We start from the raw sequence: 27,086 nt of genomic DNA on the forward strand, positions 1-27,086 counted from the left end.
CAGTGATGAGCGCAGCTTTCATTTTGTTAAAAAGCAAACTCAGTGTTTTATCTGTGAAAATAATGTAATAGTACATATGTAGTTATAATTTTAAAATGTATAGCATATCATGAATCTGATATGTATGTATTCTTTCCAAAAAAAATGACCTTAAGTAGTAAATTTATACCATCTAAACTGGAGGACCTCAGTAAATTTTTAAGCTCATTTGAATTTTGAGTTTATGGTATAGCCTTCTTTCTTTCTGTTTCTAAAAACAGGTTAATTGTAATAGGCTATGGCTTAAATATGGTCATGCTATAGGATTAGTTTCTGTAGTGTAGCTAACAAATATTATGACAAATTGTAGGCCACTGAATTTCTCTTTTTTTGCAGTTTGTTTATTTGTTCATTTTTTCATGCATTCAGTAATATTTATCAAGCATGAACTATATGTCAGTGCCAGGCAGGCATAATGCTTTAGATAGAAAATATAAGAATGTGTGAGATAGCTTTTGTCTTTAAAGAACTTACAGCTTTCTGAGGGAAACAGGTAATTAAAATACTGTATAGTGTGGTAAGTATAGTAATGGAGTAGAGCATACTGAAAAATCATTTTGGAAAGTCATCTGATTTTCTTTTGAGGGAGTCTTAGAAGGCTCTAGAGACGATGGTGAGTGAGTACTTTGTGTTGAAGAAACTATAAGAGATTCAGTATGAGTACTGTATAAAAGATTATAGCAAGAGGCAAGCCAGGCTAGTTATTGACACCTATGCTAAATAGTTTGGGTGTCTTCTGAGAGCAGTAGGGAGCAGTTGGATGATTTTAAGGTGAGTTGTCATGTGATCAGATTTGCGTTTTGGAAAATCACTTTGGCCATAGTGTGAAGAACTGGTTGATTGGAAGAAGGGATCTCAGACAAGAAAACTCTTTTGGAAGCTGTTGGAAGCTTCCAATGTAGGAGATAGAAGTAGCCAGAGTAAAGAGACTATATGGAGTAGAATCAGTAGAAATTGGTGGTTTCTTGACTATGGAAGTATTACTATTTACCAAGAAAAAGAAAGCAGGACGAGGAATTGTTTGGGAGAGAAGATGAGATTGTATGAGCAAAATATTGTTTTTGATACAGAGACTAGATTAATAACAACAAACTGGAATAATCTGCATCAGCCATTTCTGACAAATAAGATTTCCATGACCTTCAACTTTTTGTCCTTTTTTTTGTAAATTTTTAAAAATGTTTTTATTTATATTTGAGAGAGAGAGAGAGAGACAGAGCATGAGTGGGGGTGGGGAGCAGAGAGAGGGAGACAGAATCCGAAGCAGGCTCCAGGCTCTGAGCTGTCAGCACAGAGCTCGATGCAGGACTAGAACTCATGAACCATGAGATCATGACCGGAGCTGAAGTCTGATGCTATACCAACTGAGCCACCCAGGCACCCCTTGGTCCTTTTTTTTAAATAGAAGGGGCTTTATAGATTGACTAACCTAACTGCCTCATTGTAGATGAATTTAAATGTCAAATCCTCTTGAACAGGCTTAGCATAGTCCTCCAGGCTGACTTAGTGGCTTTTACCACTTTGCACAATGCTCTGTTCGTATCTCCTATTGTAAAACTTAATCAGGTAGTATTGTAATTACCTGTTCATGTCTCTTTCTGCCAAATGACTACAACTGCCTCAAAGGCAGGGATTCTGTTTTGTTCAATTTTGTAACCTCAGCACTTAGTATTTGATGCATTTATAGTAAGTGATGGCTTTAATATTGATGGATAAAACTGGAGCAAAGTTCGGTGGTCTAGTCCAAAACTGCTTTGTGGGAAAGATCCATGGCTAGATTAAACATGACAAAAACACCAAGAAATGACAGCTCTGAGGATTCTAAAATTAAAAACTTACATTGTACTTTAGAGCATCAAGACTGTATTTTGGATCACATTTTAAAATACTGGTAAACACCTAGGGACATCTCGGTGGCTCAGTCGGTTAAGTGTCCAACTCTTGATCTCGGCTCAGGTCATGATCTCAGGGTTTGTGAGTTCGAGCCCCGCATTGGGCTCTGCACTGCTCAGAGCCTGCTTGCGATTCTCTTTCTTTCTCTCTCTCTCTCTTTTTCCCCCACTTGTACTCTCTCTCAAAATAAATAAACTTAACAAAATTAAAAAATAGAATAGTGGTAAGCATCCAAATGTAGTCCTTGGGAGACCTTCATTGGAAACCTGGTAAAAGCCTTTAACACAGAAGTGAAGAGACTCTTTAGTAAACTATTTGAAATGGAGCTTTTTAAACCTTTGAGTAAATTTTGTTTAATGCATTTCATGTACCAATTCTGACTTATTGATAACTTTATCACCCATATTATTACTTTGATTTGTCCTAAAGTTGTTTAATCTAGTATCTGTCTGTGGCACTGGTGTAACATGTGTAGCTTTTGATTACCTGGTCCTTATGTGATCTCCAGTATCTCCAGTGAAGGTTTTTGTTTTCATTTTATTTACTTAGGCCTAAGACTCTCTAGCTGATTTCCTACCCTACCTCACTTAAGACATGATCCCCTCATCTTCTATTGTCTTCTTCTTTCTCCCTTCTCTCCTTTTCTTTCTCCTTTCCTCTCTTCCCTGAGGCTTAATTGAAAGGTGATATAAACTTAACCTTTCCAAGATGTATTTGTTCTTTTTTTTAAATTTTTTAAATTTTATTTATTTTTGAGAGAGAGACGAGCATGAGCAGGGGAGGGGCAGAGAGAGAGAGAGAGAGAGAGAGAGAGAGAGAGAGAGAGAGAGACAGAATCTGAAGCAGGCTCCAGGCTCTGAGCTGTCAGCACAGAGCCTGACGTGGGGCTCGAACCCACAAACTGTGAGATCATGACCTGAGCCAAAGTCAGATGCTTAACTGACTGAGCCACCCAGGCGCCCCTGTATTTGGTTTTTTAAAAAATATTTATTTTTGAGAGAGAAAGAGAGCTGGTAAGCAAAGGAGGGGCAGAGAGAGAGGGAGACAGAGGATCTGAAACAGGCTCTGTGCTGTCAGTGCAGAGCCCAACACAGGGCTTGAACCCATGAAGCATGAGATCATGACCTGAGCTGAAGTCAGATGCCCAACTGACTGAGCAACCCAGGCACCCCAAGATGTATTTGTTTTTAGAAGGAGTAGTTATCAATATAAATAAATCTCAAATTTAATGGAATGTGTCAGAGGGTGAGTAACAAAGAAGAATCCGTTTTAATAATCAATCCATTTTAATAATCTATACTCCATTTACGAAAAGTTAGAGGCTTGTGATCTAGTGAAAACCAAAAATATTGGTAAGCACAGGATAATTTAAAGGGAGAGAGGTATTTTAGCCAAATAGCAACAAGGCAACACAAGAATATTTTTAAAATCTAAGCCTGTTTTGTTACTAAGTTTTTAAGCCCTTGCTCATTTTATTTAACAGCTCTTTCTTTTCCCCAAGGCACCATTTTTATTTGATACATTAAAGAAAAAAAGTTAACCTAGCTTTGGCTTCCTTTAAAATAAATAGGGGCGCCTGGGGTGGCTCGGTCGGTTAGGTGTCCGACTTCGGCTCAGGTCATGATCTCGCGGTCCGTGAGTTCGAGCCCCACATCGGGCTCTGTGCTGACAGCTCAGAGCCTGGAGCCTGTTTCAGATTCTGTGTCTCCCTCTCTCTCTGCCCCTCCCCTGTTCATGCTCTGTCTCTCTCTGTCTCAAAAATAAATAAACGTTAAAAAAAAAATTAAAAAAAAATAATAATAAAATAAAATAAATAGAATTTTGACTTTGCCTTTCATTTGCTTTTGAGTGTGATTTTACATGAGGAAAGTAATTCACTATCAAAAGGGTAATTTGATTTTGTCTTCATTCTGAGAAGATGTTCCTAAAGTAATTCATATTCTTGAAATTTTTCCACTTTACATGTGATATATTTATGTCTTTATTTATGCTTTACATGTGATATATTTATGTCAGGAATGGTTTTTTTTTTTTTTAACGTGGTTTAAAATCTTGCATATAAAGCTGCTCTGAGTTAGTCTTTTTTTTTTTTTTTTTTTTTTTTTTTTAACTGGGGCAAAGCAGTGAGAATTAATGTAGATGATTTTGAAGTGTTAGCGAATAACAGAGGAATTCCAGATGGCTATCTTGAAGCCCTAAGATTGTTGAAGCTCTGGATCTGGCCTTGAGGAGACAGTAGCCAGCAAATGTTAAGTTTCATACTCCCATATCTCAGAGGAAAGCCTAATGGTTGACATTTGGAGTCTGGCAGGCCCTGTGTAGTTTGCTCTGACCTGCAGTTACCCCAATATACGGAGCTTGAAGTAGTTTCAAGACTGATAAAGGGATTCAGGTTTTCTGGATAGGTCCTGGGGGCTTATTTCTGCCTAAAACCTGATGGTTACACTGAGCCTACTCTAGACGGTTCAGAGCATTTATTACTTGTATCCTTACCTTGTCCCCCTAGACCTATACATTTATTATTTGTATCCTTACCTTATCCCCCTAGACCTATAATAACTTGTAACTGGCTCCAGAGGTGGAAGTAAAAGGGAAGCAAAGTACCTTTAGATGTAGATGTTCTACATTCTTCAGGAATCTATGTGAATCCTCTCATGGTAAAATTAATGAATCTTTGAGATTTAAGAATTAAGAAGTTCACGTCGTCCATTGGCTTATCTTATGAGTTGTAGCCTTGGCAGAGAAAAAAAACCCCATCCCGTGCAGATGTTAGATCACTTCATTGCTTTTTCATTTTCTTAATTCAGATTATTGATGATGTTTTTGAAAGCATCATGGGGCGCTTGGGTGGCTCAGTCGATTGAGCATCTGGCTTTGGCTCAGGTCATGATCTTGCAGTTTGTGGGTTCGAGCCCCGCATCGGGCTCTGTGCTGACAGCTCAGAGCCTGGAGCCTGTTTCTGATTCCATGTCTCCTCCTCTCTCTACCCGCCACCCACCCCTCCCCCCTCCCCCCCCCCCATGCTCATGCTCTGTCTCTGTCTCTCAATAATAAATAAATGTTAAAAAAAAAATTAAAAAAAAAGTGTCAACAACTTTAACAGGACTTTAATGGTCAAGAACCTTAGAAGAGGCCATTCAACCCTGATAGCTGTTATTCCTTTGAAACAAAAGGCTTATCTTTATTGCAATTTTGGCAAAGCCTAGTAGGGCCAAATGAGGATACTGGCAGAGCAGAAGTGCCTGAGTATTTGGGATAAAAGAGAAGCAGGTCCAATGAATGGTAATAGGTGTCTTCCATATAGAGACTTCCTCATATTTCTGAGGGAAAGATAAAAATGACATTTATGGAGTACTTACTGTATTCCCCCACTATGCAAGACTGTTATGTAATCTTGTATGGTAGGAAGGCAGAAAGTGTAGGTCAAATTGTTATTGAAAACTAGCCATTTTGACCATCATAACTACAATTTGAAACAAGATGATGGAAACACAAAAACAGTCCTAACCATGATTCTATCTGATCATAAATATGTTAGCTGTATTTAATATCAATCTTCAGTAATGATTAATAAATATTCTTTGTGGCATTGTGGTGGATAAAATGAAGTATAAGATCGTGACTCTATCCTATCTTTAAGATTTAGGTCATTATAGTTTGGTAATTATGGGTTTCATCTTTCAGTACCAGGATCTAGTTTAGTTATCAGTGAATGTCTAGAAAGGTGCATTAAAGGTGTTTTTGAAGTTGAAGGTTGAAACCCCCTAGTAGTCTTATGCAATCATTTAGTGAGTCATTTTGAAAAAGAAATAGAAAAGACTAGAAAATACCAAAGTGCGTTGCTTGAAGTAAAGTTAAATGTAGAATTATGAGACTTGTGTATACTGGGTTATGATATAAAATATTGTGGTCATAGTCAAAAAGCCACTGCTCTGGATAGTGAAGGAGAATGTATGCTGAGACATGAAGAAAGACATAGAATTTGAATCTATGGAAAAAAAATAGGGAAAGAGGTCAGTGTAAGTAGAGCCATGGAAGCCATGGAAGGTGACGACATCATAAAGGAAAGACTGAGTAGACCATATTGAATGGAAGAGCAGAGTCTATCGAAATGGGAAATGAAGCTAGAAAGGTGTTTTAGTATTCAGTTGTAGAATGTTATTGAATGTTACGGAATTTGGATTTTATTTTGTTGGTAGTAGTGAGTTTTTGAGGCTTTTGAAGCAAAATGATAGGTATGATCAAAGTGTTTATAAAAAAAAAAAAGTACAGACTAGTTTGGATGCTTTTGAAGGACCTCATCTAGTAGTAGGATATAGGAACCAGCACTCAGGTAATGGAATTGGGAACAGAAAGGAAGACAGAGGACTAAGCAACACCATAAAGAAAGAATATTATTTTCTGTTAACTGCTACCATTCATTTTTCCTTATATTTCATTATTTGCATAGCAACAGTGATGTTCCTAAAGGGCATATCAAATCATGTCATTTCTGCTTGAGTCCTCCACAGCTTCCTTTTGCAATTAGGTAAAATCTATGACCTACAAAGTCCTACTACCCTATCTCTTGTCTCCTATGGTCCAGCTGACACTGCTTTCTTTCTTTTCCACATGATAATTTTCATCTTACGGCTTTTGCACTTCTTTCCTCTGCTTGGAAAACCCTTGCTCTACTAGCTCTTGTTATTATTTAGTTGTCAGGTCATCTCCTTAGAGAACAGTAATTGCTCCCCAGTCACTCTCTATCCTATTGCCTTTTCTGTCATCTTAACATTCAATCTGTCTGAATTATTTATGTTTGAGTTATGGGACTTCTTTTATAGAATGTAAGTTTCAGAAAGGCAGGGACTTTGCTTTATTTACCCTTACCACATAGCAGTCATTCAGTAAATATTCATTGAATGAAAAAATGATTATATGTGTTATTGAGTATACCCATCACAAACAATATATGCACTTGAATTATAATGGCTTCAGTGAAAAATGACAATTACAAAATACTCGAGTTCAACAGACATATTATCCTAATAAAATAATTTAATAGGATATATATGGAAAACTTAACGAATTCTTAAAACATAAATAAATTATATGAAAAAGCTTCATAATTGGGAACATCTTAAAAGGTTTTTACCATGAAGGACATTATCTTGCTTATAAGAAGAGAATCAGTAACTAATTGATTCTTTCAGTTCATTAGGATATCATATAGTGCACTAAGACAAAGGTAATTTTGTAGAGAAATAGTTTATCTGATGGAATCATGCTCCACTTGTGAGATCTTCATTTCTTTTTCATTCTATGAGTTGAAAATGGCAAGCATTTTTACAAGGTAAAGATTTATATATACTTGGAGACTAGAATATCATAAATAGTTTCAACTTTTTTGTTAGAATTTTTGATGTATTAGTTATCTTTATCCCAATGATTTTTACATGATGAAGAATACAATATTTTTTTCTAGACTATCAACATAACCAGTCTCCATTTGACATGGACATTTTGACAGAGTGATTATTTTGGTCTACTTTATCTTAGAACAAAACAGAAGACTAAATCTTTGTGACCATGGGTTAAGGCAGTGGTATCTTAGTATATTACCTGACTATTTAGGATTCCTTGGAAGGAGGAGCATATCTTGACTGGTTTTAGCTGCCTGTTTTGGGTGCTTGTATAACATTTGTTTAAAAAGAATATGCACTTTTTAAAAAATATTTTATTTTTTAAGTAATATGTACACCCAAAATGGGGCTTGAACTCACAACTCTGAGGTCAAGGGTTGCATGCTCCACTGACTGAGCCAGCCAGGCTCTCCAAGAACATGCATTTTTTTTTAATGTTTCAGGTTTATTTATTTACTTTGAGAGAGACAGAGACAGCACAAGTGGGGAAGGAGCGGAGAGAGAGAATCCCAAGCAGGCTCCCTGCTGCCAGCACAGAGCCCGATGTGCAGCTCAAACTCACAAAACCATGAGATCATGACCTGAGCTGAACCAAGAGTCGGAGGCTTAACAAACTGAGCCACCCAGGCACCCCAAGAATGTACATTTTTATATGTAGTGTGCACATTTTAGAAAAAATGTATATTTGTTAGGAGGAAAAAATAAATTACAAGATTGGTTTGGCAGAACTTTCACTGAAACTTTTACCTCAACTAATAGCACTCAAAAGATACTTGCTTGCATTAAAGACAAGTTATGGGATTAGTGAAACTAAACTTTTATTGTAGGTTTGAAATATATGACTGTAGCTGGATCAGAAGTCCACAGTTTGGGATTGGTTCAATAATTTTGGGAAGTTTAATCAAAAGCTCTTCCTAGCCTTGGTTCATTACTAAGATGTAAATCTCAGTATGAAAATACCTTATAGTAACTTCCTCAGCCTGATAAAGGGCATTTCTGAAAAATCCACAATTAACATCATACTTAATGGTGAAAGACTAAATGATTTCCCCTAAAATCAAGAATAAAACAAGGATGTCTGTTCTTATGGCTTCTATTCAACATTGTTCTAGAGGCTCTAGCCAGGGAAATTAGGTGAGAGAAAAATAAAAGGCATCAAGATTGGAAGGCAAGAGGAACCATTTTTACTTGCAGATATTATAGTCTTATGTATAGAAAATCCTTACGAATCCACGTATACAAAAAAAAAACCTATTAGAGCTTGTAAACAAATTTAGCAAAGTTGCAGAGTTCAAGATTGACACACAAAAACTAGTTGTATTTCTGTACACTAGTCTGAAAATGAATTTAGACAATAATTCCACTTCTATTGGCATCCAAAAGAATAAAATACCAGGAATAAATTTAACCAAGGAGGCAAAATATTTGAATACTGGAAAGTACTACTTAACATTGTTCAAGTGATAGTACTCTCTATATTGATGTACAGATTCAACGCAAGGCCTGTTAAAATCCCAGCTTCTTTTTTAACAGGAATTGACAACTGATTTTAAAGTTCGTATGGAAATGCAAGGTACCCAGATAAGCAAAACAATCTTGAAAAAAAAAATTGAAAGACTCTTACTTCCTAATTTCAAAACTTACTACCAAGCTACATAATCAAGGTAATGTGGTATTGGCCAAAGAATAGACTTACAGATTAATAGAATGAAGTCCAGAGATAATCACTCACATTTGTGTTGTGCCAAAGACATTTTTTCAACAAAGATATCAAGACAGTTCAGTGTCTTTTCAACAAGTGGTAGCTGATACAACTGGATATCTACAATGAAAAATAATGAAGTTAGATTGTTACCTCACACCACATATAATAATTATCTTAAATGGATCATAGACCTGAATTTAAAAGGAAAACTATAAAATTCTTAGAACATTAGAGTAAATCTTTATGAATTTGTGCTAGGCAATCATTTCTTACCATATGACACCAAAAGTACAAGCAACAAAATAAAAAATTAGATACATTGAACTTTATCAAAATTGAAAACATTTGTGCTTCACAGGATACCATTAAGAAAATGAAGACAAATTACAGAATGGGAGAAAATACTTGTAACATGTATCCACTAATAGCCCTGTATTCAGAATATAGAAAGAACTCTTAGAACTAAACAATAAAAAGACAACCCAATATAAAAACAGGCAAAAGATTTGAATATCTATTTCTCCAAAGAAAATATACAAATAGCACATGAAAAGATGTTCAACATCTGTGGTCATTAGGGAAATGCAAATCAAAACTATATGATACTACTTCACACTCACTAATGGCTAACTTAAAAAAACTCACCAACTTTCGTGGTCATCCATTCATTGTATCAGTCACTATTGATTGGTAGAAAGGTCCTAAAAAGTTGACTGACTCATAGTTTGGCACTTAAAAAGTAGTGATGTCATCATCATCTGATGGCACTACTCAAATGACTCAACACTTTATAGTTACTTAAGACCTGTAATTAAACACAGATAAGTTTCCAATATAATATATAGTGCTACTACCTAATATGGCTTGAGTACTTGATAATGAGTAAAGTTTGAGCTCCGTCGCATATAAGAAGGGTATATTTAAGGGTCTTTAATAACCTCTAATTAACAGTGAAATCTAACAGAATTAAGACCATAATGCATAATACATTGAAAGGTTGTACTAATTGTGCAAGTTTCTCTTAAGGTGTAATAAAATACAGCCTGATTGTATTTGTTAGGCCTTGAACAACAAAGTTTAAAAGTGTAGTTGTGGAGGGAAGGAGAAATATCATTGTCCACAGACCAGGAAAGAACCACCAATCTAATTTTCTGGCTCGGCAAATAAAATGAAGCTACTTCCCTTTTTTAGTCTGAAGATGGAGAACTGACACCTTTATTTTTAATTCATGTAAAAGTCCTGAATAAGATAATTTTATTCTTTGTACTTCTTTAGATAATAGGAGTCCAGTTACACTACTGAGTTACTGAGAGTAACTATAGACAACAAAAAAGTATTTATGCATTGGAAAGTAGAGGATACTTATTTAACAGAGTTTTTCTATTTATAAAGCTATAGAACCAGATAAATGTAGATGCTAACATTATCAAACAGTATGTAGACTACCATGTTGTTTGTCATGGAGACATATATCTGATACATTTATTCTTGTATGCAAGAAAATGAATATTTTAACTGTATTTTTATAAAGGGATAGGAATGCTGAAAACTGCAGACAAACTAAAAATAACTGTCAGAGTGCAGAGATGGGCACCTGTTAGAATTAAATGTTATATGAGATAGAGATGAAGTAATTGGTGGGTTTTGAAGATAAAATTTATGGTTAATAAAGGAAGCATAGCCAAGATAAAATTACACATCTAAAATGCAGTCTATGCAGTGAAGTCATTGCATTGCTATTTAGATAGATTCACAGTTTCTGAATTGACCTTTGTCAGAAATAGCTCATTAAGGTTAAGCTTTCTACTCCCAGACCCAGGCTGCAAGGTGACAGAGGCAGACTTAGACAAGAATTACATGCTAGAAATCAAGTGGTCTCAGAACTATAGCTGTACAGTTCCTAAAGTTGAAATCACTTCTACAACCAATAAGATGGGAGGAGAGGAGATCAGTAGGTCTTAAAAATAGCCCAGAAATGTTAAAACTTGAAACTCTAAAATTTTGTCTAGAAAAAAATAATTGTTAGACTTTAAATAATTGACATGGTGAATATCTTAACACGGTGAAGGTGTAGTATCTTTTTATCCAAGTGATTGCAGAGTGTGTATCTCTGTGCAGCTATAACTTGGTTAAGAAAACACTTCCTCTCAAACTGTGAATTTGTAATTTTAAAAAAGGGAATAGTTTAATTACTAGACTTTTCTGATACATTTTAGATGATACAGATGATACTGTATCACTTTTTACTTTATATGCATCTTTGAGGAATATGTTTGATCCATAAAACTAGCCATACTTTTTATACTGATGCTCATAGTAATTATATAGCAGCAGGATTCTACTAGACTTTTTTAAAAATGTTTATTTATTTTGAGAGAGAGAGAGAGAGTGCGCGCGCGCGCGAGAGAGAGAGCACATGCAGGGGCAGGGCAGAGAGAGAGGGAGAGAGAGAGAGAGAGAGAATCCCAAGCAGGATCCATGCTCCTAGCACAGAATCTGAGGCAGGGCTCGAACTCATGAACCACACTGTGAGATCAAGACCTAAGCATAAATCAAGAGCCAGACACTGAACCAACTGAGCCAAGCTGGCACCCAGAATTCTAGACTTTAAGGGCAATATGCTATTTTGCTAAGTTCCTTTGCCACATATAGTACTTAGTATAGTGTAAATGCTCTGATAAATATTGGTTTAATAATAATAACTGCAATTCAAGTACTTTTTCTTAAGCACCTTCTTCATTTAAAGAAATTTCTATTTTGGTAGAAATTTTGGCAATTAAAGCATGCATGCCAAGAGGTACATCAGTAAGAAATCTTTTTATTACATGAAGAGATTTCTTTGGTATCTTGCATTTTTTAACCTTTAAAAATGAAGAAATTCAGATATGTTTGATATATTTTAGCTTTTGCAGAGAAGAGAAGTTCTTTTGTACTTCTATTTTTCTATGTATTCTAGTGAATAATGCCAATTGAAAGTCCCGTGGGTGTTACTAGTGGAAAAACCACAGATCTAAAGGAGAACTCAGTAATGAGAATAGAATTTTCTAATATAGTTACTTGCTAACCAGTTCTTGAAGACAAATTTGCTTAGAAAATAATTAACAGCCCTGGGATAAACACATGACATGTTGCTTATACTCATATTTTCGAACTCAAGAAAAGTTGAAACAATAAGCTCATAAGTATATGATTTCCTTGTTTTGTTACTTTGGGGAAAGCTAATGGAGAAAGGTAGACTTTAATACTAAACATGGCTTGAGGGCTAAGTTGTTGAAAAGGATACCTGGAATCCAACACAGCTTCTTTGTGGATTGGTAATCTGTTAATGTGAGAATTGTACCAGAAGTCAGAAGATATTTTCTTTTCATCTCTACTACTGGTAGGCTGTGGATGTTATATAAATTATCTGGTTTCTTTGAGTCTTGCTTTTCCTTGGCAGTAAAAGGAAGAGACCTAGATGATTTCTGAATTCCCTTCCTACATGAAGTTTTAGAGTTCTGTGAATTTTAAGTTCAGTAATCATAGGCATATTAGAAACTTTATTCTTTTTAGAAACTTTATTATTCTGTTGTCTGCAAAGCATTTTCCTAATATAAATACATGTGCAACATATGTATTTACAAATACATACATAAATGCAAATGCATGCAACCCCTCCTCCCAACACACACACAAAATGAAAAAAACAGCTGGAAAAATGAGTTTAGAATCTCTCATCCTTTAACCTTTGGGACTTTGTAAAATATCTAAAGATTATTGTAATACATGGTGCCATAGTTACAATAATAAAAGCCTATTTTGTAAGTAGTTATTTTATAATGATAAAAAAGTACTTATTTTAAAATGATAATATTTTATAATTCTATAAAACTAGAATTTACCTTGGGAAGCATATGTGTCTGTGTGTATATAAATAATATAAACACATTCCTCAAAGCTGTATACATGCGCGCGCGCACACACACACACACACACACACACACAGGTAGATATGAATTCTGAAATTTAAATACTACTGAGTATTTAGGACCTTGTACCTTTTGGAAAAATACTTACCACTGACTTCTAAGGAAATGTAACAAGTTAATCTGTAAACATTACTGTGCTAAATCCTAGTCACTTTTTTTTTTTTAATTCTCTAACTAGTTTATATTTTCTCAGGCTCCAGAAATTCTGTTTTGTGATTGTAACTGTATTGCTGTATCAAATCAGTCATTTTAATAGGCCCCTGTGATCACTAGATGAGGTATGTCATACAGGAGGGAAAAGCACGTTGCTGTTACACAGAACTTTAAGGAAGGATGGTTTAGCTTGCTTAAAACATTTTATCTATAAACAATCTGAAGAGAAAGTAGCTGTAGGTCAATGTATTAGAATCTTTCTTCCTTACCATTTGAAGAATCAAAGTAGCTTTTCAATAATGTCCTCATTACTTTGATAGTCTGCCAAGCCCTAATTTTGGGACATCTCCACTGTCCCTTACCCCCACCCCATTTAGAGTTCTTAAGGGTTCTTGGAAACCAGAGTTGTGCTAAGTCCACTAGAATTTATACTGTCTAACTGAAACCTCCTTAGGAGTCAGTCATTCCCACTTATTGTCTCCCTATAGCATTTAGCATTCAGCACAGTGACTGTTCAACTTTTTTTTTAATCCCCCCCAGAGAGTGTGAGGCAAAATCACATTCTAGTTTACGGGTACGGCTTCACTTTCTCTAAAATTAAGTATAGAATTGAATGATCCTCAAGATCTCTTCTAGTCCAGAAAATTCTGAGATTTCAAGTACCCAATCCCACTTTTTACTCTCAGATGCAGTTTTTGGACCAAGGGCTAGGACCCATTATCTCCTAACTCTTAAAGGCATTTCTAGTATATCATTATGACTTCCACTTCCTCATTTGCTGAAACTGTGGACACCAGGTTCAAACTTCATCTTCTCTATTTTCTGCTTTTATACTTTTGGCTCAAATTCTTTGACTCTCCCCACCCCAGCTTCTCTTTTGAACATCTAATGCACAGGATGGCATGATCAAGAATAACAAAAGTTTTTACAATAACCAAAATGAAGAAGTAACCTGAATTTCCACTGATAGGGGAGTGGTGTAATATAGTCATGACTTGCAGCAGGTAAAAAGAATGATACAGACTTCCATGTGTGTTTATGGAGAGATTTCCAGGCACATTAAGTAGAAAAGCAAATAGAAAAATAGTATTTTCTTTTTTTTTTTTTTCAACGTTTATTTATTTTTGAGACAGAGACAGAGCATGAACAGGGGAGGAGCAGAGAGAGAGGGAGACACAGAATCGGAAACAGGCTCCAGGCTCTGAGCCATCAGCCCAGAGCCTGACGCGGGGCTCGAACTCACAGACCACGAGATCGTGACCTGGCTGAAGTCGGACGCTTAACCGACTGCGCCACCCAGGCGCCCCGAAAAATAGTATTTTCAATATGACCTCATTATGTTAAAAAGTACCACAGTCATCTGTGTAAATACATTAGAAAATTTCTGGAAAGATAAATGTCAGATTGATACACTTGTTACCTCCAGGAAAGGGAATGGGAGTCAAATAGAAACTATTATGTTGATTTTATTGTTAGAGTTTTTGTAATAAAAGTGTATATTGTGAATATTATATATATTGTGTATATTAAAAAGGTAATACACATCCTATTAATACATTTCCGTAGATAATAAAGCTGGAAGGGGCCTTAGAAAATCATCTAGTCTGGTATCCTTATTTTATGGATAAGGAAACCTAAGCCCATCTAAGTTATATTCTCCACCAAGTTGATTAATGACAAAGTCAAGATAAGAATCTAGATTTTCTGATACCCAAAACCAGAACTTTTTCCACACTGCCTTCTAGGTACAGCTAAAATAAATAAATGTTTTTCATGAAGTGTTTCCTGATTGTACAAAGGGATATCTTCTCTAAATTCCTATCTGTACATTGCTTGTATCACTTACATGAATTTCACCTACACTACCTTATAATACAACGTCCTTCCCTCCTGGATCATATATATCACGTGAGGGAAAAAACTTTAACTTGCTCATTTTTATATCTGACACACATTTTTTGGATAACAGGTGCTCAGTGAATTAATAATTAATATTTTTGTTTGATTTTTGTGGCAAGCTGTGCACCTCATGTTAGATTAAGAGGGGAAAGTTAAATGCCAAACCAAATAAACAGCTGTGGGGATTTTTTTGTTTTTGTTTTTTGCTGTTTTGTGAAGCCAGCAACTTCAAGATAGAAAGTATTTTAGGAAGGCACATAGTGAGATATTTACTACCCTGCAAATATCTTCCCTTTCCAAGGAAAATACTTTGTTCTCCACTCGTGCTTCAGAGAGAACAGTTTGTCCCCATAGGATATTCTAGGTAATATGACCCACTTAGGAAATATGTGGTGATTGTGCTTCATAATGGGACCTCTGCTAAAGTTGTTGTACCATGGGAAAATGCCTCTTGAGTGTGATGGTTTTACAGATGAAAGTACATTTTTCTCTGTATTTGAATTGGTACAGCAGACCAAGAAACTCAATTATGACTTAAAGTTTTACTATAAATAGCATAGAAGATGTGATAGATCTTTTTGTTGTTGTGAAAACATTTCCTCAAAATGTTTGGGAGTTTATATAAGCATATTGCCCTTGATGTATTGTCACCCTGTTCTGTCTAAATAGCTCTATAACTTGATATTAGCATCTTACTAAATTTCAGCTTGCTTTTTGAGATGTAGTCTTCTGTGATTTTTATCTGCAGTTGTTTTGTTTTTGATTTTTTGGTAACTTGGTTTATTCTGTTAGCTGTTTAATTTGACATCATTAAAAGCCTGCAGAATTTTTTAAACAGATTCTTTCATTAAAGTTCCCATTATCAGCTAGAACATTGTGCTTGGGAAGATTCTTAGGAAGACTTTTTTTTTTTTGAAAGGCTAATGTTTCTCTTAGTTTAGAATTAATAACCTTAGGACAAAATCACAGAATGCTGAGTATTTCCATAAATGCTTCTAGCCAAAGAGATTGTTATTGAAAGGGCCAATTGGTGCTCATAGATTTTCATCTAGTCATACTTACTATACCAGAATTCAAAAGTGTATTTGTGTGTGTGCACACGTGTGCCTGTAGTTTTATTTTAAAGTGCAGTTATGAGTTTGGCTCATTTGAAAACTATGAAGTAATTAAAATAGAGATAAGACTTTACTAAATAGTTACTAAATCTGTAACTAGTGAATTTCAAATATGGTATATTGAAACTTGTTCTTGCTTTGTTGAGCATTTTATTAGAAATTTTAAAAATTATGTTTAGCACATTTTGATCTGCTATGCTTGGAAGAAAAGATTTTAGAGGTTAGTTTTTCACTGTTCTTGTTCATAGATTTTTTTTAACTTTCATAGAAATAAAGATTGTAGATTAATTTACTCATAAAATTAATAGGCCTTTGTCATTTTCTAAATTTTTAATTGGCTGTAGAATTTGCTATAAGAAAATTCCTTTTATTTTAAAATTGTAGTCAACAGTGTTTAGTAATATTTGAATGGAATGGAAAAAATGATTTTTGTTTTTTAATTCAAGTATAATATATAGTGTTATATTAGTTTCAGGTGTACAATATAATGATTCAGCAATTATATATATTAGTGTTTATCATGACGTATATACTCTTAACCCTTCACCTGTCTCGCCCATTCTCTCCCCACCCCCCTCTAGCAGCCACTAGTTTGTTCTCTATATTTAAACATCTGTTTTGAAAAAACAGATGTTTAAACATTAGCTTGAGGGCATTTTCTGGTTAGTGCTTTAATTTAAAAACAGTTTTTTTTCAAATGGTAGTTCTTTATGGAGAAACATTTTTAGAAATGATATAAAGAACTGTATTCTATCTGTGATTTCATAGTTTAGGCATAGCAAAGCTGGAGCTCAAACAGGTGTTTGAACTTGGCAGCTTTAATTTGCAAAGTGGCTCTACCTCTCTTGGTAAATGAAGGTTAATTAGAGGTTTCTCAACCTATTTGATCGAGCTTTGAGTACTATAGTACAGAGGGGTTGTATGCTAGTACAGGTCCAACAGACAGAGGTTAGAAATAAACAATTGTTAAGAATCATTCATCTTTTAGCTTTAGTTTTACTTTTTCCACCAAAGTACAATTTGACCTCTTTCTCTCTACCCCCTTCCCACCCTTTGTACTTTTACGTGAGATAACTAGGAAATATGTTGGAAGTTTTGTTTTAGGAATTATTTCAAATTTCCTTGATCCTTAAAATTTAGCATTTGTTTTGAACACCAATCTAAGATGACTTGAGTATCAGTCTAAGATGACTTCCGCCTGATGGTTAGATGTCTATGCTAATGTCTCTTTAAGAGTCTTATACACCATTAACCCCAACATCATGTTTTCTAATTTAAAATCTTTGGTGGAAATGAGAGTTCATTTGAAGTGGCTTCATTTCTGGCACTGACAAAGGACCCCTAAAGAGAATTACAAACAACTGATAAGCACTTACTTACTAGTTATTGACTGTGTGCTAGGTTCTGGGGATAGGATAAAAGGAGAAGTCCTGGATTCTGCTTTTGAGGATTTATAGTCTAACTAGATAGAAGACAAAATATATATTATAAAGCCCCCATAAGCAATATAATAATTAAGTGCTGACTTGTGTGTATCCCAGATGGGAGTTGAGTTAACCTCATAGCAGCAGGTTATCATAGGCTAAAACTAGCATAAACAACTTAGTTACAAGTGCTTATTCTTGTGACTTGTGTGCTTCTGTCTAGGCATTTGCCAAAATTGGTTTTATCATATTTTCAATATGTTTGAAAGGGCTTTCAGGAAAAATGCTGCATCTGAAGCTTTTTTGCTCTTTTAATCATTAAAATATAGTTTGTCGCTTATTCCGGAGTGAAAGTGAACTTTCAGCTATTCAGCATGTATAAGATTCATATAGACCTGGGACTACATTTAAAGACTGTGATAAAGTCTTCTTAATCTATAGTTGCTTTCCTTATATGCTGTGACATATCATGTCACAGCTAAAATACAGAAGTCATTTTTAGTGGCTGTTTTTCTTACTGAGGGGTGTCTACTATGGTTTTCTCCCTTTTGTAGTTGCAGTGTTGGTGAATACCCAAGTGTCTTGTGGAAAAAGCTTTAACTGGGACATGGGACAGTTAAATCTGCTATAGCTCTGGGTAAATAAGGAAAACTGAAAGCCCATTTCCTTAGCTCTCCAGAATCTCTTCTATGTCATTTTGGTTTGGAGTACTATTGAGGATGTTCCTTTTATTTTAGTAAGCCCTATATGATGAAGTCTTAGAAACTTCTGTGATTATGTTTTTCCCTTTGTGACTTACATTTCTTCTGAGTGCTTCACAATTTATCCTTTAATAGATAACCCCAAACAAGATGTTTCTGTGGGAAATATTGTGCTTCTGTAAACTTTTTTCTAGTACATCAACTTTAGATTACTGATTTCTAAAAATTTCAACATACAGCCTATCTCTTAAGTTTGCATAAAAACTGATATTGGAGGTTTATATGGCATTTTATGCCATTACAAAAAAATCTATTTTTCATAATATGCTTTATTTTCTAATATTTTTACCCAAAAGTAATCAGAACAATATTAATGCTTTAAACTACTGTAAAATTAAACGAGAAAATTTGGGTTTTCTAATTTGGAAAGAAGGGAGAAATCTGGAAATGAAGAAAGGATACACCAAGATTTTTTTCACCAAAATCATAATGACTAGAATTAGGAAGTATAGTCCCTTGAAGCTTAAAAGAGGGATTTTTGAATTTAAAAAAGAAAATGGATAGTCCTGCTTTACACAGTGAAATTCTTACAGGGATTTATTACACTAATAAAAAATGGAAATAAAATCAAACCACTTTAGATCAGTTCTTTAATAAAACATTGCTACTGTTTATATATATATATAAACATATATATATACATATATATATGTGTGTATATATATATATATATATGTTATATATATATATATATATATATATATATATATATATATATATGGTCATGGAAGACAACCATCATAGTTTTCCTGAGCCATCTGTTGGTGTCACTGACAAATATGTACTCTTTGGTATTTGGATCATTGGTGTGACCAATTACGGCATTTTTCTCTAGGGTTGTAATGTCTGTATGGTTTTTCTATCTTGATTCACTTTATTCCAGTCTGATTCACAATTATTCCTTTACAGAACAGCTTGTATTTGGCATAGCTGTAAAAAAAAAAAAAAAAATCCAGTCTTTTCTAAATAAGGTTCTTTTTCAATCGGAAATTCCGTCTTTGTAGTTAAAACATTTGTAAACATAACACAATTTAGATAGAGCTGAATGACTTTGCAAGACTGCTATTTTTGTAATGCAGGAGGCTTTTCCTAAAGAGCAATTTGGTGATACTGGGCTCCTAGAACTCCCTTGAAAGCAGTTGGAATTTACTGCTGTATGTATTGGGTCAGATGAAGGAGGAAACATGCATTTTCTGGCTTGCAGTGTTCAGGAAATATTGGTATGTTTAGAAGAAATTACTGAATACATTTTGGGTGTTATTTTTCATCATTTCAAAGGATCCTTCACATATCTTTTGTCCCCTGAGATTAGAGATGTTGGTGATCCCAAAGATATTTCAGGACTTTCATCCTGTTATATCTCTAGTATCTGAAAGGAAATACAGCCAAGTTGGGCAAACTTATTCTCCAAATTCTGTCACCTTCTTTGGTTGGAGCAACAATTTTTATATTCTCATTGGAATATACTTAGGCAAGCCATACAAACTGCCTTGCAGAACAGCCAGGATTTTGATTGGCAGTGGTAACAAAATGGAACATGTTCCCTCAGACCGGCTTCTTCTTCTTTTCATATTCATAGAACAGTCTAGATTTGTTCTATAATCAAAGTGTAATGGCACTTGTGCAGCATTCTTGGACAGAAGGCTATGTTGGTATTGAGTTAAGGCTGGAATCATACAAAATAAGTATTAGATTTCTGATTTTTCTCTCATTGAATTTTTTTCCTGGGCTTATCCAGAGGAGAGTCAAACTAAGATTTAGACAGATACAAATAGAAACAAGTCATAAATTTGAACACAGTTTTTTACTGATAAAATTTGTCTTTTAGGAGACATTGTAATTGTTTTTACTCTGCTGAATACTTTTTCCTTTTCAGAAGGGTTTTAAGAAGTAAAGTAGTTCTTATGACATGTTCATATTTTACCTGCTAAAAATGCTCAGTGCCCTAATATAACACTGAAAATATTTCTGTGTATCAGATGAGAGCATGCCCAGAATTGCAGCCAGGTGTTTTGTGAAGCTGCCTCCAAAAGAAACTTTCAAAAACTACACTTCAGTTGGGCCCTTTGTGATCAGAAAAAAATATGATACAGTATAATAAAAGAGAAAGATGGGAAGGGTTATGTAACTTTGAAATAAAGATAAACCAAAACATTAATTCTCTGTCATTGTCAGGACTGTGGCATATTTAACATTCTGTGTATCTTATTTTTTTAGGGATTTTCAATGCCCAATAAATACCTCAGGATTATTATTATTTTTTTAATCATACATTAGTCAACAGTTGCTCTTTGTTATTACCCTTTTCCTGCCCTAAATTTCACTCTCCCAAACAAAACAAAACAAAAAACAGTCCCACATTTCAATTTCAGGGAAATTTTTCTAAAATGGGACTTTAAAAATAATCCCTGGCTAACTTGACTGAATTGGCAGATATTCCGCAATGCCAGACCCATTTGCCCTCTGCCAGTAGTAAGCATGGTCGCTATTTTTAATCATTTAGCTTCGTATTTCAGGTTACTTATATTCAGTACAAATTATGGATATTCATCTTCCAGGGATGTGTTCCTTCTTAGGCCAGAGTATTTCTTTTCCATTTAAATAAAATGTGTCTTTCTTCTAAGTGAGTACACTTCCTTAAAATGAACTATTATACTAATCACATCTTGTTATAAAAGCATCGTGCTATTTTCATTTTATAATTCTAAATGAACATTTGTATTCCAAAGCATTCTTCAAGCATGTTGTTTGTGCTGTGTAGAATCATCATTTTATTAAAGATAAGTAACAGTATTTCTTCATTTCCCTCTACAACCCTGGACTATAATTTGGTATAATAAAATAGTTGCACTGGGCTTGTGGGTAGGAGTGGGGCTGTGAGTGTTAGAATTACACTCTTATAGAAGAGTAGACTAATGCTTGCTGTGTGCATTTTGTGTGTAAAACTAGGGCAGTATCTTACAGAACGTTATCACCGTGTCTCAAATCTGACTTGCCAGCACGTAGGAAGTTTGTTTTGGTTTCAAAATGTACTTTACCCCATGGTGGCTGGCAGGGTACAATACTATTGACATCACTGTGTTTCAAATAGAAAATTAACAAGTAGCTACTGTTGTGATTGCAGATTGCCTTCCCAGTCCCTGTGAGAGAATGCTTTTTCTTTGGACAGCAACACTTCTCAGCCCCTTGGTACCGTTAAATCAGCCAATGGGGGCTGCCAGAATAGGGATGAACACCAACAAAAAGCTGAAGAATAGAAAAACTGTTAATAATGCAAAAATCTTTAATCAGTTTCCAAATTGATGTGAAAGATAAATAATTGTTAAAAATTTCTCTCCCACCCACAGCTAAGTTTTGACAGTAGGCCAGGTTCAGAGCCTGATCTCTCCAGAGAGGAGAATCCTTTCCCTCCACCCAAACCCCTGGAGAGTTGCCAAAGGAAAATAAGCTATTTTGTATTTAGAACAAATTGCCACTGTTTTCTCCAGTGATGTAGCCCTATTTCCCAGACTTTGAAACTTGGAATACAGAAAGTTCTTGTGTGACCAAAGAAGAAATATGGTGAATGAATGATCAAGTTTTTTTTTTTTTTTAACCAAATACTCATAAGCAGATAAGGGGGCGGGGGGGATGAGATGTATACATGGAAGCTAAATTTAGTGCAGAATGAATGTCAAATGAACAATTTTTGTTAAATCACTTTGGAGATTTGGTTCCTTGTGGGGGTTTTCAGTGAAGAACATATGCCTCTACAACCAGATTTTAATTATTTTTTTTTTCAAATGAGGCTGTCAAAAATCAAGTTTTCCTTATAGATGAATGCAGGACAGTTTTAAAAATTGTTTATGTGTTCTGTACTATAGGCTTTAACTGATCAGCAGTCCTGTGATTTTGTAAAACTGCAGTTGCTAGTTTCTCATGTTATCAGATGGGATAAAACTGTTCATTTAATTTTTTTTTTCTCTCTTGCATTGTAGAGTATTTCTTTTTAGACTTTTCCCTCTCTTACCTTGGTTTTCTTAGCTTTATGTCTTTTCTGTTTTTTTTCTTAGTAATTGCCTTCCTGCCATTATACTTGTTGTTGTTACTATTTCTTGAACAACAGCTGGAACAAAGGCCAAACTTAAATTGAATTTTCTGTTTGCTAGGAGGCTTATTAATAAGGTTAGAAAGTTGAAATTGGTGACCAAAAAACTGGATTAAAAAAAAATGATCTGTGGGGGCTCCTGGGTAGCTCAGTCGGTTGAGTGTCCCACTCTTGATATCAGCTTAGGTCTTGATCTCAGGGTTGTGAGTTCAAGCCCCATATTGGGCTCCACGCTGCGCAGGGAACCTACAAAGAAAAAAAAATCTGTGAAGTTCATTTTACATTGTCTTAGTCCCCCATCCCTGTAAATGCATCGATAAATCAGTCTAATGGCTGTAATTCTTAATCCTGTTTCACTATTAAAAGAGATGCTGACCCTAGAGTTAGATTGGAGATTGTCAGGAACTCTACAAGTAGTCATCTTTGGTGGTAACTTCAGTGGCACACGAATTTCTAGTGTACAGTTCTGGCATCCATAAGCAGATCTCTCATGAATGTCGACCTGGCATCTGAATATACTGTTTGGAGGCCCCAGTATTGTTACCTCAACTTTGTGAGTTAGAGAGTCCCAGAAATATCCACTAGAAATTATGTTACATTCCTCCTTCCCACTGTGTGCCAGTTATTCTGTTTGTTATTGGAAAAACTGAAATGACTAAAAATAATGGACTCAGTCTTATCTAGAAAGTAACAAAAATATAGTATGATTAGTATGAAAACCAACTATTAATTTTCTGAGGAAGGATGTAGCAAGGAAGGTGTCATAGAAGAAGTAGTAGTTTGGCTGTGGTCTGATAAATGAGTTAGATACGAACTAGGTAGATAGTAAAGAGAAGGGCATTCCAGGTAGAGAAATGCGTAAGTATAAAAGCACATTTGGTTTGTGGAAGAGGTTTGCAAGGATATGGGCAATAGAAAGTGTGGCTAGAAAAGTGGTAGGCAGAAGTCCAAATTATAGCATCTTCAAACAGATAAAAATTACTACTGGCATCACAGCATCTTGTTTCAGCGTCATAATAAGGTGCCACCTATTGTTTACTGATAATCATTGTTATTGACTGAATGGCACTTCGTCCTCTTCATATCTGAGATGTAAAGACTAAATAAAACTCAACCCTGGGGCGCCTGGGTGGCGCAGTCGGTTAAGCGTCCGACTTCAGCCAGGTCACAATCTCCCGGTCCGGGAGTTCGAGCCCTGCATCAGGCTCTGGGCTGATGGCTCGGAGCCTGGAGCCTGTTTCCGATTCTGTGTCTCCCTCTCTCTCTGCTCCTCCCCCGTTCAAGCTCTGTCTCTCTCTGTCCCAAAAATAAATAAACGTTAAAAAATAAATAAAAATAAATAAAAATAAAAATAAATAAATAAATAAATAAATAAATAAATAAATAAATAAAACTCAACCCATATGGAATCTGTGCAGTTTGAGAAAGAATGTATCACTATTTTGTCCTCATTAATTTATTGAGTACTCACGTCTCCCCGTCTCTTCTCCCCAACTCCATTCTCCCTCACTCTCTAAACGTTTGAAAAACATAATCCTAGCTATGATTCAGAAGTGATATTCTGAATTCTAAAGTTCTGATACTGATCTGTAGCAATTTGCTCTAGTAGTTTGAACATAGATTCCTGGAGGTCTTGAGATACAGTGTAAAATAGTGCAAGATTTATTTGAAGTCTTCTTTTGTCTTAAAAGTGTACTTTGCATTTGTGTTTATTTTCCTATAAAATGGTGTTTTCTTCCAAATCTTTGAGGAAAAGTAGGACTTCAGAAGGCATATTACTGTATGTTTAACCTTCTGCCTTTAAAATTCTGGCTTTCTACCCTAAGAACTACTTAGATTTTATTTGGAGAAAGTGATTTTAAAAAGTCTTCCAAGAGTGAATAACATGTATCTCAGCCTTAACTGATTTTATTCAGTTGTATAGAGATGAGCCCTTCAGTACTAAGATGGACAGTGTGACTGTGGAATAATTTATATTAATATAGTATTATATAGTATATATAATTTACAGTTTCATTATAACACTTGTTGATATTTCTATCTGGCTATTTGATAAGATATCAATTGAATTACGATGAATATTAAAGCAGCTTTTTTTTTTTAATAGAGTCCCAGCTATTCAACTAAGTTTTTATTTTGTTGTCATTAAGCCTCACAACACCACCATCAGTTCTGATGCTGGGGAAATGCCATTTACCAAGTTACTACCTGGGAGCACTTAATAGTCTGTTTATTTTTTGTGAGGCAGATAATAAGTTGTAAGTGAAAACATATAATTAGCACATGCCATTTTATGAGAATAGCTTGTCTAAGTTTTCTTATTTCACAAACAGAATAAGCTGAACAGAATATGATCATATTTGTTTTTGTAAATAAGATCCATGACTTTATATCTGGATCCATTTTTAATGTCATTTTTCATAAGAAAAAGAGGTAGGCAGATTTTTTGTTTGTAACTTGAGATTTTTGAAGCTTTTCAACACTAAATTTTAGAGAAACATTGAAATAAAAATGTATAGGGATAAGCAGCTAGTTGCTGTCATGTGCAGAAGTGTTGTGTAGGGAGTTGGGAAACCTGGCCACAAGCCACTGCAGTTTTGAAGAATGTGGCTCAAGGGAGGACTCTCAGCCCGTTGCGTAACTTTCAGCAGAGAGGAAAGTACAAAAACTGTCCCTATCACTTGACTTGTTTTCCATTTTGATTTAGTTACTTGGCACAGTCTTGGTATCCTGTAGTGGGGGAATGAAAGACAAGCAAGTTCCAATGAAGGACCGTGCCTCCGAGGGCATCAGCCAATGGATGGTTTGTGAGACCTGGCAGGTGTTAAATTTCATATTGTTTTTGGGCAGAAGGATTAGAGTTTCAAGAGACGGCTTGAAAAAACATCATCCTATAGTACTTGCAATTTTTTTTTTCTAAAAGAGAATTCTTTCCTCTCTCTTCCCTCAACACTGTGTGCTTCTTGTGGTGTATATACCTCTGCTTTAAAATATCACAGCTACTAGGTAAGAGGGGCCATTTTATAGCAAAATCATTTCTCCTCATGTTCTGTGATATTTCAGTTTGGCAGTAGAGTTTACAAGGTTTGAAATCAAAAGCAGCGTTGGTTCCTTCAGGGAAAAATGATCCCAATCTACCAAAATAAAAGCCAAACAGACTCTAATTGTTCCTTTTCCCGCTGGGGGCTTGTCCTTTTTGAAGGTATGGGTTAGTTTGATAGGACCTTCTCTCTAACAAGGTTAGTCACTGGGAATTGCCTCTTTCCCTGGATAAAACCCACTTTTAAATCTATTTTAAAACAGACCTCAAAGAGTATTTGAAAATAAAAGTACTTTGGTATCTCTCCATTCTCTTGCCCCCTCCCTCAGCAAGGAGACTCCAGTTTTCTTACAGGGCACCCTTGCTGCAGTGTCTAATCCTCATGCTAAATTAGGAAGGATTTATGTTTTTATAGTTTTTATTGAACTATCCATGTGTTGTGAAAACTTAAGTAAATGCTAACCAGGGGGCTAAATTTTTTTCTCATTTTCTGTCAAGGCTAGTTCCATAAATTTTACAATGTCAGGCTTTTTCTGTTGGTTGCTAGTCTGGTGTTCATCAGAATATTCAGAGCAGCAGCCTTAACTTTCCCCAGTCTTCTTAACCTGCTTTGACTAAAGGTGCAGTATATGCCTTTCATGAATCCTATGTCAGCTCTTCCACAACTTGGAGACTTGAAAAATACCATTTTATGTTACTGGCAAATTTTTTTCTCAGTGCATAAGGATTTTCAAATCAAACCAAGGGTTTTTTTTTGTTTTGTTTTGTTTTGTTTTTTCCTTCTGTCTCTTGTCCTCTTTCTTCCTCCAGTGTCTTGCAGCCCATGATTTGGCAACCCTTTACAGGAGGCTCCTGAGCCACCAGTCACATGAGAATGAAGGCAAGAAAAGAAAGGACCAGATGGCATCAAAAGATATGCCTTTCTAGGTCGTTGGTGGTTAAGCTTGCAATCTGGTTACCAGCAGGGAGACCATGGGGGAAAGGGTGAGAACAGCACACCACCACTGTAAGGGAAGAAGAATTTTGCCGTATGGTTTGTTTCAATAATTTGCTGGAGAAAAAAAATTTATACATGAAGGTGAATGAATTTTCTGATTTAACTTTCCAGTTTACAGTCACAGGGTATCACATGGCTCTTGGAAGGGTGAATTTACCTAAAACTGGCATATAACAAGCATGTGGAAAACTGTGTGCAGTATTTGGATGGCAGCTTTGAAAAGTGTGGCTCCCACTTGGTCAGTTGCTGTCCTTCAACTGCCATTAACCTTTTGTTACTTTATTCTCTATAAATTCCTGACTCACAAGTATAAAAACTGAAGGAAATGACATTTGGCTCTCACAGATAGACCTTTCCCCACAGGAGAGCAGAGGACATCATTTACCACTCCTTCATACTCATATCTGTTTTGGAGATTGTATTTACAAGACATGGAAAATGGCATCACTGGCCTTTGTGAGACATGATAACTCAGAGTATCTTTTCTTAAGCTGTAACTTGGAGCACATTTATAATTATTTGACTGAAGAAATGTTCGATAGTGGCTAATAAAAAGTATTTTAGAGGGCAGTCTGACCTCCCTGTTCATCAGCCATCTTACAC

The 27,086-nt window shown here is 35.3% G+C and overlaps 1 protein-coding gene across 4 annotated transcripts in view; it reads left to right on the plus strand.

Annotated features, from left to right (window-relative positions):
* MXI1 (MAX interactor 1, dimerization protein) overlaps positions 1 to 27,086 on the plus strand; it is an 81,837-nt gene that overhangs the window by 44,119 nt on the left and 10,632 nt on the right. The window lies entirely within an intron of this gene.

This window comes from Felis catus, chromosome D2, assembly GCF_018350175.1.
Source record: "Felis catus isolate Fca126 chromosome D2, F.catus_Fca126_mat1.0, whole genome shotgun sequence".
NCBI lineage: Eukaryota > Metazoa > Chordata > Mammalia > Carnivora > Felidae > Felis > Felis catus.